Source organism: Oncorhynchus mykiss, chromosome 19 (genome assembly GCF_057628025.1).
Source record: "Oncorhynchus mykiss isolate SJ-2025 chromosome 19, ASM5762802v1, whole genome shotgun sequence".
NCBI classification, from domain to species: domain Eukaryota; kingdom Metazoa; phylum Chordata; class Actinopteri; order Salmoniformes; family Salmonidae; genus Oncorhynchus; species Oncorhynchus mykiss.
In genome coordinates this window covers 39,659,991-39,676,480 of record NC_143040.1, presented here as the reverse complement: position 1 = coordinate 39,676,480, position 16,490 = coordinate 39,659,991, and the positions used below count along the sequence as shown (strand labels likewise).

At 39.8% G+C, this 16,490-nt stretch overlaps 1 protein-coding gene and 1 long non-coding RNA gene across 3 annotated transcripts in view; one reads left to right on the top strand and one right to left on the bottom strand.

The window, feature by feature from the left end:
- LOC149975188 (uncharacterized) overlaps window positions 1–16,490 on the top strand; it is a 226,937-nt gene that overhangs the window by 56,790 nt on the left and 153,657 nt on the right. The window lies entirely within an intron of this gene.
- si:dkey-87k14.1 (leucine-rich repeat transmembrane protein FLRT2) overlaps window positions 1–16,490 on the bottom strand; it is a 57,123-nt gene that overhangs the window by 13,862 nt on the left and 26,771 nt on the right. The window contains exon 1 of one of the 2 annotated variants that reach the window (XM_021573896.3): window positions 5,150–5,842. The exons of the other annotated variant lie outside the window; for it this stretch is intronic. The gene's annotated coding sequence lies outside the window, so the exon portion shown is untranslated. Of the gene's footprint in view, window positions 1–5,149; window positions 5,843–16,490 lie in introns of those variants that run through there. 2 annotated transcript variants of the gene reach the window in all.

Genomic DNA, 16,490 nt, shown 5'->3' with positions numbered 1-16,490 from the left:
ACGAACATGCAGATGAGCTTCCCTGAGACTGTTTCTGGCAGAAATTCTTTGATTGTGCAAACCCAGTTTCATCAGCTGTCCGGATGGCTGGTCTAAGATGATCCCGCTGGTGAAGAAGCCAGATGTGGAGGTCCTGGGCTGGTGTGGTTACATGTGGTCTGCTGTTGTGAGGCTGATTGGACATACTGCCAAATTCTCTAAAATGAAGCAAGAGGCGGCTTATGGTATAGAAATTAACATTAAATTCTCTGGCAACAGATCTGGTAGACATTCCTGCAGTTAGCATCCCACTTGCATTTTCCCTCCAAACTTGAGACATCTGTGGCATTGTGTTGTGTGACAAAACTGCACATTTTAGAGTGACCATTTATTGACCCCAGCACAAGGTGCACCTGTGTAATGATAATGCTGTTTAATCATCTTATTCAAATGCCACACCTGTCAGGTGGATGGATTATCTTGGCAAAGGAGAAAAGCTCACTAGCAGGGATGTAAACAAATTTGTGCACAAAATTTGAGAGAAATAAGCTTTTTTTGCGTATGGAACATTTCTGGGATCTTTTATTTCAGCTCATGAAACATGGGACCAACACTTTACATGTTGCAATTATATTATTGTTCAGTGTAGCCTGCTTACAATTTGTGATTGAGTGAATGTGTTTTGTTGCAGAAAGAAATAGGCCTGTGTAAAACTTTCACTACAGAGCTAATTGTTATGTTACCAAACTCGAGATATTAATTATGAAAGTAAAAAACAAAATTGAATCAGGGGGAATGCCCTTTTATTATTTTGAGCTCCTGCCTGGAGAAAGGGCTGCGTGTGCGTGCACACACGTACACACACATTTGAAACTCGCAATGCACGTTTGAGACCCCTCATTTAAACTCACTGAAATCTCTTCTTCTAGCCATGGTAGCCAAAAGAATCGGCAACTGGGCGTTTTTATACATGACCCTAAGCATGATGGGATCTTAATCACTTTATTAACTCAGAAACCACACCTGTGTGGAAGCACATGCTTTTAATAGACTTTGTATCCCTAATTTACTCAATTGTTTTCTTTATTTTGGCAATTACCTGTACATTTTTAAAATGTGTAGAACAATTTTTTTGCTGCATGTGCTGAAGCTGGCAAGAAATGCTGAATGAAATAATCAGAGTGAGAGAGAGAAATAAATAGAAAAACAGATGCATACATAAATGAAGAAATAGATCAATCAATAAATAGGTAAAGTAAATTGAGTCAGGAATAAAGAAAAGCTCCTAAATGTATTTTGAATAGTGGTGAAGTAAGTGAGTGATGCTAAAGAGATCACTGGCTCTGGGCATTGAGGTGTTTAATCTGTCAAATGCCACGGTGATGGGCAGAGATTTGCTCCACTGCACTCACAAGAAGCACTGCACAGTCCTCCAATAGTAATGAGAGAGAGAGAGAGAGAGAGAGAGAGAGATACACATGAAGAATTACATTTCAAAATGTCTCTCTCTCAAAACACACATACATGCATGCACACATACACATACACACGTCAGTTCTATTAAAATGTGAAATGTTGTGATTCAGTTGTTTTAGTTAGAGGGGGAACAGAATCTTGCAAATGAAGCTAAAGCATGGGCAACAATACTCCAGTGAAGTTGATTTGCCTATATATGCCATTGATGATGATTATGCTCTAAAACATAAAATGGAGAGTTGACATCATACCAGATACAAAGAGCATGCAAAAATATTTGGATACATCCTATTCTAAACCAACTAATATGGTAGCTTAATGATGTTTAATCATTTTTTAACACAATGATAACATTGTGCCACTGGTAAGAGTAATAACATCAATGATGGTAACACCAACGAGATATTTTAGGTAAATTAGGATTTTCTGAAATGGAGGTCACAAATGCTAAATCCTAAGGTTATCAATACTTTAAACATCTTTTGCTAAAGTGATATGATTAATAATCTTTCTGACAATGTTATTGCCCTTCATTTAAATTTAGTAAAACTAAGTGACACTTTGGATTTAGACACACCAAATGATCAATGGAATCCTCAAATGTATGACATACTAAAAAGGTGTGATTAACTAATAATTTTCTTTAAAATAGACCCTTCCTCCGATAACAATTTGCCACTAGAGAGAAGACTCAAGGTCCCTGTACATCTTTGTAATGAGTAATTTTGAAGGCGCTAACACCAATGACATAGAACTCAGGGACATTACACATTATACTGCTCATTTTATATTTATTTAATTTGTCTTTTTTGTTCACTTTCTAACATTCTAAATAATAGATATCTCTAAATCCCCAAAACAACCCTACAACTCCACACATCACTACTAGGACAAGCCTGTTTGCTTGCCCTAAGTACTTTAAGCGATGAATAAGTATACAGTCTTGTAGTAAAGGACTTGCATTATGTTTTATCAATAATAAACAGTTCAATATAAACAAAAACATGTTTGTTGCATAACTATTATTAGTTTTAATGTGTTGTGTATGGTTGCAAATGCCACTGCAATTCAAGAACGACCCATGTAAAGACAATGATTCACATTTAAACATGAGTGGACTAATTCAGTTGTATTCAAGCAGTAAAAAATTTACTTGCAATCCACCTCCCATAACTGACGATATCTACCCTATGCAACCTCAAGCAGTATCAATATTTAAAGCTGAAGGGGCTGAGCAGGGGCGTCATGCAACCCAAAAAATCTGAGGGGAAAAATAGTACTTGAGGATGGCTGGGGGGTAGTCTGGAGTGGGGCTACCCCCCCCCCCCCTCCCAACTGAAGTTGAAGAATTTTGCATTTTTCAAACACCCGAACCTGCTTTTTACTGCATTCTATAGCCATAATCATTATGCTTAATTCTATGTAAAAAAAAAAATTATGTATATTTTTCTGCATATCTAAGCATACCTCTTTAGCTGTCTGTATCCTCATGACTGGGGATTTTTTTTTTAAAGAAACTAAATATGTTTCTCTACATCTCTGCTAAAGTCTTGGTTAAAGGTTGAAAGGAATGTGAGTCTTATTCAGTACATTTAGTTATTGCTTGCTTTTCTTAAGTCTTCCAACCTTGCCAGCATGCATGCCAGCTAAACTAGTTAGGGAAGCTAGCTACTCTAACTTGATTGATAGCCTGAAATGGCCTCTTGGTAGCTAGTTATGAGGTTTGGAGATCGGGAACCTATTTGGGCTAGCTAAAGCCAACTTCATATAATTGCTAGGTGGCTAGTAGTGTTACAGGGAGAAAAAACTGGGCCAATCTGAAGGGGTATGTGTCCCTGTGCCTCCTATGGGCATGACAACTCTGGGACAGAGATCCAGATATGACCACATGAATTAAAAAGGTAGAGAAGAGAGATGGGGACAAGTAATGAAGTTACACCTGGCTGGCTGTCATTTCCTCAAATGTCATTGAAAATGTCCAAGACATTATCTGATAATGTAGTGTAAACCTCTACTTTTTACCCTGCCAGGACAGGAGGAAACGAAGCCTGGCTGACAACTAGTGTTCCTCAAGGGTTCTTTGGGAAGGATGATGGTTCGATGTGGAACCATACTGACCCAAAGAACCCTTTGAGCCCTTTAATGGTTGTTTGCTATACAGAAAAGGGTTCTTTCATCTTTTGGTGTTAATTAAAATGTCGGGGTGGCAGCTCATTCAAATATTCTGGGGTGTGGTTTGCCCACAGCTATTTTTGTGCAACCTTGAGTGAGAGTGTCATTCCAGTTTATCTAATCTGTTGTGTTTTGCTATTATATGACTAAAATGATTATAGCTGGTAATGGTGTTTCAGGTAACCCTCAGATGTGGCCTTGTGTCACTAATGAGCTATGGACTAAATCGTTTTTTTTTAAATAATCTTCTTTCTGGCTAACCAGAAAAAAAAGAACCCTGTATGGTTCTTCATAAGGTTCTCTGTAGAACATTAGAGATTGAGAATGGTTCTATAAAAAAAAACATTCTCTGTAAAGGTACTATAGACAATGGGAGGCACACAGTACTACATAGAGCCATAGCTACATAGAACTCTATTCCACAGACACATTTACACATGATAAGACACGCACTCTACACATGGGGACATGTATGTTGTATTGTAAATATGTGGTGGTGGAATGGTGGCCTGAGGGAATGCACTGTATGTGTTGGGTAAGGTGTTATATAATGTAATGTCATGTAGTATTTGAAACTGTATGTACCTGTCTTATGTTGCTGGACCTCAGGAAGAGTAGCTGTTGATTTGTTAGCAGCTCATGGGGATCAATAATAAATGCAAAATACAAATACTATAAAGAACCATTAAAAAGGGTTGAAACCATGGTGGAACCCTTTTTTTGTGCTATATAGAACCTTTTTTTATAGTTCTTTATAAAAACCGTAGAAAAGGGTTCATAGCACCATAAAGGTTCCATTTAGAACCGTGTGAGCATGGTTCTTTATAGAACCTTCAAAAAACGGTTCTATATAGCATCAAAAAGGGTTCCACTATTGTTACAAGCCAAATAACCCTTATTTGCCACTATATATAACCATTTGTTTTTGTGTAACACGGATCATCAGCTTCTGAACTGGATAGTGAATACCTAACTCTGTCCCTAATCCAGGTGAAGCACTGGACTGGCAACATCTTTAAATAGAATCCTGAGCCGATGTGTCAATATAGCCAGCAATTTAAATAAATGTCAGTTACAGCTGCCAATAGCAGCGTAGGTAAAAGTTCCTTATCATTACCAATATGTCACGAACCGCAGGTGAATTTCAAACGCTGCGCAAAAAGGGAAAATCGACACTCACAATGCCAATAGATTTGTCTGAAACGGCTCACTTGAAGTACTTGATTTGAAATCAAATGGAAAATACATATAAAGTACATTTAAAAAGAATATGTAGTCAGTGTTTCATATAGGCTTGTTTTACATGTCGAAATAAAATACAAAACCATAGGCTATATTGTGCGTAAAACATAAACCATATGCGTGAAATCAAATTTATCCTATTTTAGCTAAAGTTTTAAAATATATGTATATTTACCACCGTAGTGTTATTAGGCTATAGTGGACAGCGCTGTAGGTATTTAATAACACATATTCAGATGTCAGCGATAAAACTGGTTTTAGGCAGTAAGATGGTCTTCACCTTTTTCAGGAATGCTGAACGTCGTTTTATTGTATATCCATGGGGCATGGTGAACTATCCCTGGTCCGTTTCCCCCGTAAATGACACCCAGCGCAGGCTTTCACTCTGTCAGGCTTTCAGGCTTCCACATCTTGACTGGTGTACTCCAGGGTCCTAGCGGCTCTGCCCGAGAATTCCCGGAGGCGGGTGGTTGTTGTGGGGGGCATGCTGGTCCGGGCAACGATTCAGTTTATCCCCGGTATGCTCCGCTACTCCTGTACTCCGCTGGCGATGCCACAGCAGCAGTCCTTCGCCTCCCGGGCTGGTTCAGAGGCGCCACCAAGTTCAGCGCTGCCTTCAAAAGATTAAAGGATTACATTCGGCAAAGAGATGGGACTTTTGTCTCCCACCCCTTCATGTACACCCAAAAGAACCGACTGCGCGCAGTTCTCAAGAAAGCAGACCGATTTCCTAGCCATAAACGACTAACATTGGATTGTTTATTGCTAATGCAAGAATTGCCTTTTCCCCTTGAAACCCATGGGAGACGTTAACTGTAATGAATTCAGCTGATAGCGATCTTTCCCAACTGCGCTCTCTCTCGCTCTCTCTCTCTCTCTCTCTCTCTCTCTCACACACACACCTAAGCGTTTCTCACTCTGTCTCTCCCACCATTTCAAGATGACTAGCCGTCCTACACCACACACTAAAAAATGTGTGTTCCTCAAGAGTTCTTTGGGAATGGTGATGGTTCTATGTGGAACCATAATGACTCAACAAACCCTTTGAGCTCTTCAATGGTTCTTTACAGTTAACAAATGGCTTCTTTGCTCTTTTAGTGATAATTCAAATGTAGGGGAGGAGGATTGTTTTAAAATATTTTATGGTGTGGTTTTCACATTGGTCTTTTTGTACAACCCTAAATGAGTGTCATTCTAGTTTATGTAATGTTTTGTGTTAGGCCAGATTTTGATTTATTATGAAGGACTATGGAGTGATGCTGGTTTATGAAATACTCACGTATGGCCTTGGGCCAATTGAGAATGGTTGGTTGACTAAATCAGTCAGTGGGTTTCAATTCCCTCTTCAGGGACCCCAAGCTGTTCCAGAGATAAAATCATGATTTTCATTCAATTGGGTGATGTTTGAAAGAAACCAGATCAAAGTATGATGACCAAAGTACGAAAAATTACTGTTGCTTCTAAATTGATTAAGTTTGATCATAAAGTTACTGGGCCCCTCCCCCATGTCAAACACTTTGATTAATTATCAGAGTGACAATGTGACATCACCTTAACTCAAATTTGAATACACCAATGGTAAGATGATATTATCTTACCTAATTTAAATTTGCACTTGTAACCAACATCGGAGAAGGCATGTCTGCGGAGAGGCGTGGTTTATATAGGTAGGTACTCTACTGGTGCCAAAATTGGACTGTAGGATGTCAGCAAATATAATTAAAAGTTTATCTTATTCATCTATGGCAAAGTTACTTATATGTTTGTCCTTTCATCTGTGTCTGGTTTTAAATACAGTTGAAGTCGGAAGTTTCCAAACACCTTAGCCAAATACATTTAAACTCAGTTTTTCACAATTTCTGACATTTAATCAAAGTAAAAAGTCCCTGTTTTAGGTCAGTTACAATCACCACTTTTTTTTAAGAATGTGAAATGTCAGAATAATAGTATAGAGAATGATTTATTTCAGCTTTTATTTCTTTCATAACATTCCCAGTGGGTCAGATGTTTACATAAACTCAATTTGTATTTGGTAGCATTGCCTTTAAATTGATTAACTTGGGTCAAACGTTTCGGGAAGCCTTCCACAAGCTTCCCACAATAAATTGGGTGAATTTTGGCTCATTCCTCCTGACAGAGCTGGTGTAACTGAGTCAGGTTTGTAGGCCTCCTTGCTCCCACACGCTTTTTCAGTTCTGCCAACACATTTTCTATAAGATTGAGGTCAGGGCTTTGTGATGGCCACTCCAATACATTGACTTTGTTGTCCTTAAGCCAGTTTGCCACAACTTTGGAAGTATGCTTGGGGTCATTGTTCATTTGGAAGACCCATTTGCGACCAAGCTTTAACTTCCTGACTGATGTCTTGCGATGTTGCTTCGATATATCGACATCATTTTCTTTCCTCATGATGCCATATATTTTGTGAAGTGCACCAGTCCCTCCTGCAGCAAAGCACCCCCACAACATGATGCTGCCACCCCTGTGCTTCACGGTAGGGATGGTGTTCTTCGGCTTGCAAGACTCCCTCACTTTTCTCCAAACATAACAATGGTCATTATGGCCAAACAGTTAGATTTTTGTTTCATCAGACCAGAGGACATTTCTCCAAAAAGTACGATCTTTGTCCACATGTGCAGTTGCAAACCATAGTCTGGCTTTTTTTATGGCGGTTTTGGAGCAGCGGCTTCTTCCTTGCTGAGCGGCCTTTCATGTTATGTCGATATAGGTCTGAGGCATGCATCAAAATTGCTAAACAGTTGACTTCGAAGCAGTGTCCCTATGCGTGTATTGCTTTTTCAGAAGTATGTCATCAGTGATGTCTGAAGCTTTGTTTGATCACGTGCTTTTTAAAACGTATTTTGCAAAATGCGAGATCCCACAGATTTCGCCATGGTTCCGGTGCTTTCTTCAATTCCAAGCTGCATTACAACACCGACCTCTACTGGACACCGTACTTACAAATGTAGTTAGGATTTTGTACAAAAACTTTCATCTGACCGGTAGGTTTCAGGTAGATTAGGGAACTATGGAACATTCAGGGACATGAGGTTAAATCCAGTTTAATACACAATATTTAGAAACCACACTTCCTGCACTGTTGTTCAAATACTTTGTTTTATTTAGTATATGTGACCCGTTTCAGAAAACAAGGCGTATTTTGCAAGTCACGACTTCCCAGGAGAGCCATTTAAACCCTTTTAATTTAATTTGATCAAAATGTGTTTTTTGGCAGAAATTCCTCCTGGAACATGTGCCTTAATAACAAACTTGTATGCCATCTGTAACATTCCCACTAGCCATGATTGGCTGAGAAAATGAGTGGGCTGGACATGCGGAGAGGAATTTGGATTGGTCTGCCATATTGAAGGCGTCTGTCTATTTGAGCGTTGGTAATCCTGTCGAACGCAGCTTTAAAAAAAATGTATTGTGTAGTGGAGCTGCATAAGTGTTGCTCTCCATTTTCTGGAGCATCAAGTTTTGAAATCAGTGGAAACAGAGTATGATAGCTAAAGAGATGGAGAAAATACCTGTTTTTTGAAGATTACATCTTCAAACTAAGGGCAACCATCAAATGGCATTCTTGACAGGGAGACACGCGTCCATGATGCATGGTGATGTCTGCATGTAAAATAGTCTAGCATTATCCAGTTACAATTTCAAATATTACACGTTTCTAATTTTGACAAAGTGGTTTCATTTCAAGCTAAAGTAGCTAGCTAGCTAACATTAACTGGCTGCCCCCCTAGTTGACGTTATTATTTGTTTCCCAGAGCTGTTTTTTTTTAAATAGTTAGAGTCTAATGTTAGCTAGCTAACATTGTACCTGGTTGGTTAGTGCCTAGCACTGTGGCATTGTTGCCACCATGTTCACTGTTGTTTAACTAGCCAACATTAGATTGCTGGCTCGTTATCTAACGTTACGCGATGTGTGTGATCTTAAACGTTGTTTATCTAGCTAGGTTCATTGTTTACCTAGCTAGCTAGCTATATGTCTTAAACTAAAGTGTACTGCTAGCTAGCCAGCTAACGTTAGCTGGCTGGCTCCCTAGCGGACATTATTATTAGTTTCCCAGAGCTGTTTGCTTTTCTAGTTCGAGCCTAATGTTAGGCAGTGTTGGCACTTTCTTCATTGTTGTTTAACTAGCTAATGTTACCTGGCTAGTTCATTAGCTAACGTTACACGACGTGTGTACAACACCCATTGAATATGGCTGGTGTCTGCAAAAAAAGTGTTTAATATTATCCAGAGGTAAACAAATCATTGGCCAGAAAGTCAAGTGTTCGCTCCGAGAGCAAAATGAGATGGGTGGAGCTAAAGCTTAAGAGGGTGTGAATGATGCTGAATGGGTGTAGACAAAGAAAAGCTCTTTAAAAACATTCAAAAGTGAGTTTACAAGTTTATCAACTTTCAAAGCAGAATACTTTCCCATTGTTCCTCAAATGCAATGTATGATATACCATTTTGTAGCTCTGAGTCTCTACTTTTATCCTTTGTAAAAAACACAATTTCACATTTTTCTACACAAGACCGAATCCAGGTGGTGAGTCACAAATATCTAGATAACACACACTCATGCATGCACACAAATACACACAGGTCTTTACCCTGTCAATATCATCATTAGTATTTTGTGTCCACTGCCTCTATGTGACATTACCAGGAGCTTTGTGGCTCTAAGTTCAACTGCCAAACACCACATCTGCTCTCTTTCTCCGACCACTTCCATAATTAAAATTATATTTAAATCTGGCTGTTGGTTACTAAATCATGAAGTGATGGGCCATATCAGGCCCTCACTGACAATATGTCCTTCATGGTGGTTTATTTGGGTGGTGTTGGTATAATCTGTGTTATAATGAGACTATGTAGCCCACATAATTAAAGCTTTAAAGGGACAATCTGGAATTGGTAGGTTAATTTTTAAAACTTTTAAATGAAGGATATTATAACTTGTTGTTGTTTGAATTCGTTGTTGCCCCTTTAAGTACAGAGGCAGCTGCTAAATGAACAAACGCAGTGGTGCTGAACACATATTCAAATCACTGTCTGATATTAAATACATGTATTATATACTCTCTAACTCAATACAGGATAGCAGAAGGATTTCTGTCTTGTTAAGTGTTCCACAACTGGAAATGAAACATCATCAAGCTGGTATTTGTACATTTTATATGGCACTTATTTGAGAGACTACAGGGTTTGAGGTTGTAAAGGAAGATCTGTGGTAAAGCTTGTATGTGAATCGTGAAATTTAAGCCACTGTATGTGGGCTATGTGCAGTGAGTCAGGTGCTGCAAGTTCAACATGCTATATGAAGGTGGCAGTAGTGTACAGGATTGTACCACATCTGGAGTCATGATACAGTATGTCACACATGAAGGACACCCAACCTTATGGATATAGACCTTCCCTTTGACCCCTTGAAGTGTGGTGCCATGAACAGTCTGTAAAACATATCTTTGTGACCTTGCAAGCACATAGAGACACAAAGCTATTCATTAGAACATACAGACAGTGGGGCAAAAAATAAAAACCTATTGTCATCTCATGGGTCTCCCAGTCGAGGACAGCATGGGTATTGCACCAGCATCTGTAGCAACACAGCTTGCACTGCTATATGGTGTCTTAGACCATTGCACCACTCAAATGCTGTACAACATTACCGGTCGGGAGTGGCCTACACTACTACAGTAAGAGCAAAATAATCCTAACAAAAGTTTTAGTAAGTAATACTGAAGTCGTGCACAATTATCAGTTTCTATTTAGGTTTATGTCCCCCATTCATTATCAGTTAGCTACACAGTAGGACCCAAAAGCATAATCAGTGCTGTAACTCCCCCTTGCTGGTCTGGAGCAATGAAGTGGTCACGCAGGGTACCGTACTAAACCACAAATTACCTCTAAGTCCCGCAGCGTAAGCTCACAACTTTTAAAGGAGGAACTACTGTACGGTCACTGTGGGGATGACGTTGTCAATGCACTTATTGATGAAGCCTATGACTAAGGTGGTATGCACCTCAATGCCATTGGATGAATCCAGGAACATATTCCAGTTTGTGCTAGCAAAACAATCCTGTAGCATAGCATCTGCATCATCTGACTACTTCCGTATTGAGTGAGTCACTGGTACTTCCTGCTTTAGTTTTTGCTTGTGAGCAGGAATCAGGAGGATAGAATTATGGTCATATTTGTCAAATGGAGGGCGGGGGAGAGCTTTGTATGCATCTCTGTGTGTGGAGTAAAGGTGTTCAAGAGTTTTTTCCCTCTGATTGCACATGTGACATGCTGGTAAAAATTTGGTGTAACTGATTTAAGTTTGCCTGCATTAAAGTCCACGGCCACTAGGAGTAGCGTTTCTGGATGAGCATTTTCTTATTTTCTTATGGCCTTATAGAGGTGGTTGAGTGTGGTCTTAGTGCCAGCATCGGTCTGTGATGGTAAATAGATGGCTACGAATAATATAGATGATAGCTCTCTTGGTAGATATTGTGGTCTCAGCTTATCATAAGGTACTCTACCTCCGGCGAGCAATACCTTGAGACTTCTTTAACATTAGACGTCGCGCACCAGCTGTTATTGACAAATAGACGCACACCCCAACACACACCCCGTCTTACCAGACGGCTTCTTCTCTGTTCTGCCGGTGCATGGAAAATCCCACCAGCTCTATATTATCTGTGTCGTCGTTTAGCCACGACTCAGTGAAACATAAGATATTACAGTTTTTAACGTCCCATTGGTAGGGTAATCTTAATCATAGTTCATCAATTTTATTTTCCAATGATTGCACGCTAGCCAGTAAAACGGATGGCAGTGGGAGTTTACTCACTCGCGTACTGATTCTCAGAAGGCAGCCGACCTGCGCACCTTTTCCTCCGTCTTTTCTTCACGCAAATGACACCGATTTGGGCCTGTTCCCGGGAAAGCAGTATATCGTTCTCGTTGGACTTGTTAAAGGAAAAATCTTCTTCAGGTTTGAGGTGCGTAATCACTGTTCTGATGTCCAGAAGATATTTTCGGTCATAAGAGGCATTAGCAGCAACATTATGTATTAAGTTTAAAAACAAGTTACAGACTCAAACAAACGTACAAAATAGCACAGTTTGTTAGGAGCATGTAAAACGTCAGCCATCCTCTTTGGCGCCATCTTGGACAGAGGATCTCGAAATCTCTGCGCAAGAAACACGAACATAAAAACACTAATGCTAGGCTATTTTCTGGCAATTGTGCTGTTATTATGTGCCAGATGTTATAAATGGCCCATTTGCAAGATTGACTTGTCATTTCAATAGACAGGCTACAGATACAAATCTGGGTTCTTTATCAAAATGTTGCCATAGTTTGCTTAGATAAAGGCAGGTAGCCTATAGGGTTACATCTGATTTAACATAGTCTACAGTAGCCTAGACAAGATGTAGACAAGATGTAAACTGAACAATTTAGCAGCTTTCTTAGTTCAAATACTGGAAACACTTATCTCCCTCACTGGCTTTAAGCACCAGCTGTCAGAGCAGCTCACAGATCACTGCACCTGTACACATAGCCCAACTACCCCTTCCCCTACTGTATTTATTTATTTATTTAGCTCCTTTGCACCCCAGTATTTCTACTTTGCACACTCATCTACTGTCAAATCTACCATTCCAGTGTTTTAATTGCTATATTGTATTTACTTCGCCACCATGGCCTATTTATTGCCTTTACCTCCCTTATCTCGCCTCATTTGCTCACATTGTATATAGACTTATTTTTCTACTGTATTATTGACTGTATGTTTGTTTTACTCCATGTGTAACTTTGTGTTGTTATATGTGTCGAACTGCTTTGCTTTATCTTGGCCAGGTCGCAGTTGTAAATGAGAACTTGTTTTCAACTTGCCTACCTGGTTAAATAAAGGTGGGAAAAAAAAAAATATATATATACTAATTTATTCAACATGAATAGGAAGGCGATTTCGCAATAAGAAGTTATTGTGTTTCCCAATAGCCTGCTGGAATAGGCTACTGAAGATGTGGTTACAATTTCAATAACTGAATTCAATATTAATATGTGTAAGAACTGAATATGCTTGTCAACAACAACCAGTTTTTACATTTTTTAAGTGTTTTACCTGTAGCCTAATCTGAATACTTTTAACGTCAATCTAAAGCGTTCATAATAACACAAGGCTACAACAACAATAAACTTAAGTTATAGCCTATTTATTAAATTGATTTGCCAGCTCCAGGTAGGCTACACAAGTGTTACAAATTCATTTGCAATGACTCCAGTGATATCATCATTTCAACATATTTATTGTATCAAATGGTAGCCTACAATGGCATATAAACTCAGCCGAAAAATAAATGTCCTCTTACTGTCAACTGCGTTTATTTTCAGCAAACTTAACATGTGTAAATATTTGTATGAACATACGATTCAATAACTGAGACAAGCTGAACAAGTTCCACAGAAATGTGACTAACAGAAACTGAATAATGTGTCCCTGAACAAAGGGGGGGGGGGTAAAAATCAAAAGTAACAGTAGGATCTGGTGTGGCCACCAGATGCATTAAGTACTGCAGTGCATCTCCTCCTCGTGGACTGCACCAGATTTGCCAGTTCTTGCTGTGAGATGTTACCCCACTCTTCCACCAAGGCACCTACAAGCTCCCGTACATTTCTTGGGGGAATGGCCCTAGCCCTCACCCTCCGATTCAACAGGTCCCAGATGTGCTCAACGGGATTGAAATCCGGGCTCTTCGCTGGCCATGGCAGAACACTGACATTCCTGTCTTGCAGGAAATCATGCACAGAATTAGCAGTATGGCTGGTGGCATTGTCATGCTGGAGGGTCATGTCAGGATGAGCTTGCAGGAAGGGTAACACATGACGGAGGAGGATGTCTTCCCTGTAAGCTCAGTCTGATGATGCTGTGACACACTGCCCCAGACCATGATGGATTCTCCACCTCCAAATCGATCCTGCTCCAGAGTATAAGCCCCAGTGTAACGCTCATTCCTTCGGCAATAAACACAAATCTCACCCCTGTTGAGGCAAAACCGTGACTTGTCAGTGAAGAGCACATTTTGCCAGTCCTGTCTGGTCTAGTAACGGCGGGTTTGTACCCATAGGCAACGTTATTGCCGGTGATGTCTGGTGAGGACCTGCCTTACAACAGGCCTACAAATCCTCAGTCCAGCCTTTCTCACTCTCTTGCGGACAGTCTGAGCACTGATGGAGGGAATGTGCATTCCTGGTGTAAATCAGGTAGTTGTTGTTGCCATCCTGTACCTGTCCCACAGATGTGATGTTCGGAACCAACGATCCTATGCAGGTGTTGTTACATGTGGTCTGCCACTGCGGGAACGATCAGCTGTCCGTCCTGTCTCCCTGTAGCGCTGTCTCAGGCTTCTCACAGTACGGACATTGCCCTGGCCACGTTTGAAGTCCTCGTGTCTCCTTGCAGCATGCCTAAGACACGTTCACGCAGATGAGCAGGGACCATGGGCATCTTTCTTTTGGTGTTTTTCAGAGTCAGTAGAAAGGCCTCTTTAGTGTCCTAAGTTTTCATAACTGTGACCTTAATTGCCTACCGTCTGTAAGCTGTTAGTGTCTTAATGACCGTTCCACAGGTGCATGTTCATTAATTGTTTATGGTTCATTGGAAAGTGTTTAAACCCTTTACAATGAAGATCTGTGAAGTTATTTAGATTTTTACAACTCATATTTGAAAGACAAGGTCCTTTTTTGCTGAGTTTACATTAATAGGCTACTTGATGGCCAACATAGGAAAATGTATAATTCTCCACTTTTAGCCTAATGTCAGTTCCATTGAGGACTTTTCCCTTAAAGAACCACGGGATTGAGTTTCATAACTTCCACTCCATTCTAGCGCATTAATATGTTTTATAGAAAAAGGTTTGGAAATAGGTGTCTCCATTGATGAGAATCTAAATAGCCTCCCTACAACTGGTAAAAGGTTGTCACAACATACGTGTGTGCTGCTCTTGCTCTTGCTCCTCTCGATCACCTGACTCAGCCAATAACTGTATACTCCGGTGCCCCTGTTCGGCTACTGCATGGCAGGCGGTGTCCCGGCCAACAGCTCATAGCCATTGTTGCAGTTCCCGCTACCACTCCATCCCTGCTTCTCCCGAAGTTCACGCCCACTATCCTTGGTAGCGATGGTGATATGTGTGTGTTTTTACATGTGATTATCACATGAATAAAAATGAATCTGCAAATTAAACTATTGTACTGTTTTTTTAATGTTTGTGTGTGATGATTAGTGATTAAGGCAGTAGTGCCTTGGGACCCAAAAACATAATCAGTGTTCTAACTCCCCCTTGTGCTGGTCTGCAGCAATGAAGCAGTGACGCAGGGTACAGTACTAACCTACTGATTACCTCTAAATCCCGCAGCATAATATCAAAACTTTTAGTTGAACAACCACTTTAGTGGAAATCATTTCAGATTAAAACTTCTTGCTCCTACCTGAGACGCAGATGTCTCAACTAGACACCTGGAAATGCAAATGCACTACGCTAAATGCTAAATGTACTCGTTAAAACTCAAACGTTCATTAAAACACACATGCAGGGTATTGAATTAAAGCTACACTCGTTGTGAATCTAGCCAACATCTCAGATTTTTAAAATGCTTTTCGGCGAAAGCATGAGAAGCTATTATCTGATAGCATGCAACACCCCGAAATACCTTAAGGCGACGTAAACAAAAGAATTAGCGTAGCCGGCGCTACACAAATAGCAGAAATAAAATATAAAACATTCATTACCTTTGACGAGCTTCTTTGTTGGCACTCCTGTATGCCCCATAAACATCACTATTGGGTCTTTTTTTCGATTAAATCGGTCCATATATACCCAAAATATCCATCTATGGAAACTGTGTGATTCAGAAAAAAACAGTTTCAAAACGCAGCGTCATTTTTTAAAATTAAAAAAGTTGACGATAAACTTTCACAAAACACTTCGAAATACTTTTGTAATCAAACTTTAGGTATTAGTAAACGTTAATAATCTATCAAATTGAACACGGGGCGATGTGTATTCAATAGCTCCACGTCTTCAAATCATGTTTTGGAAATCTCTCTTCCAAGACGTCCTGTCGGAGACCGGATGGAATGGATCTCTCTCCTTTGTTTGACCAAGAAATAACTCCCAGGAAATTGACAAGACTGGCGACATCGTGGGGAAATTTGGTGTCCCTTAAACAATACATGCAAGTGGCGCATGGATATTTTTTTCAGTTTTCAGTGACCAGTTTTTCTTGCGCTTTTCAATGAAACACACGCTCTGTTATAGTCACAGTCGTGATTTAACCAGTTTTAGAAACTTCAGAGTGTTTTCTATCCACACATACTAATCATATGCATATACTATATTCCTGGCATGAGTAGCAGGACGCTGAAATGTTGCACGATTTTTAACAGAATGTTCGAAAAAGGAGGGGGTAGACGGAAGAGGTTTAAAAGTAAGCTTTAGAGACTTGCAACCAGATTTGCTACCATGTCGAAGAGACAAAAACTTTCAGGAGGCAAATATATATATATAAAAAATAAAATAAAATAAAAAAATAAGAAAAGAGGCACACTCTCTAAGCAAAAGAGATTCAC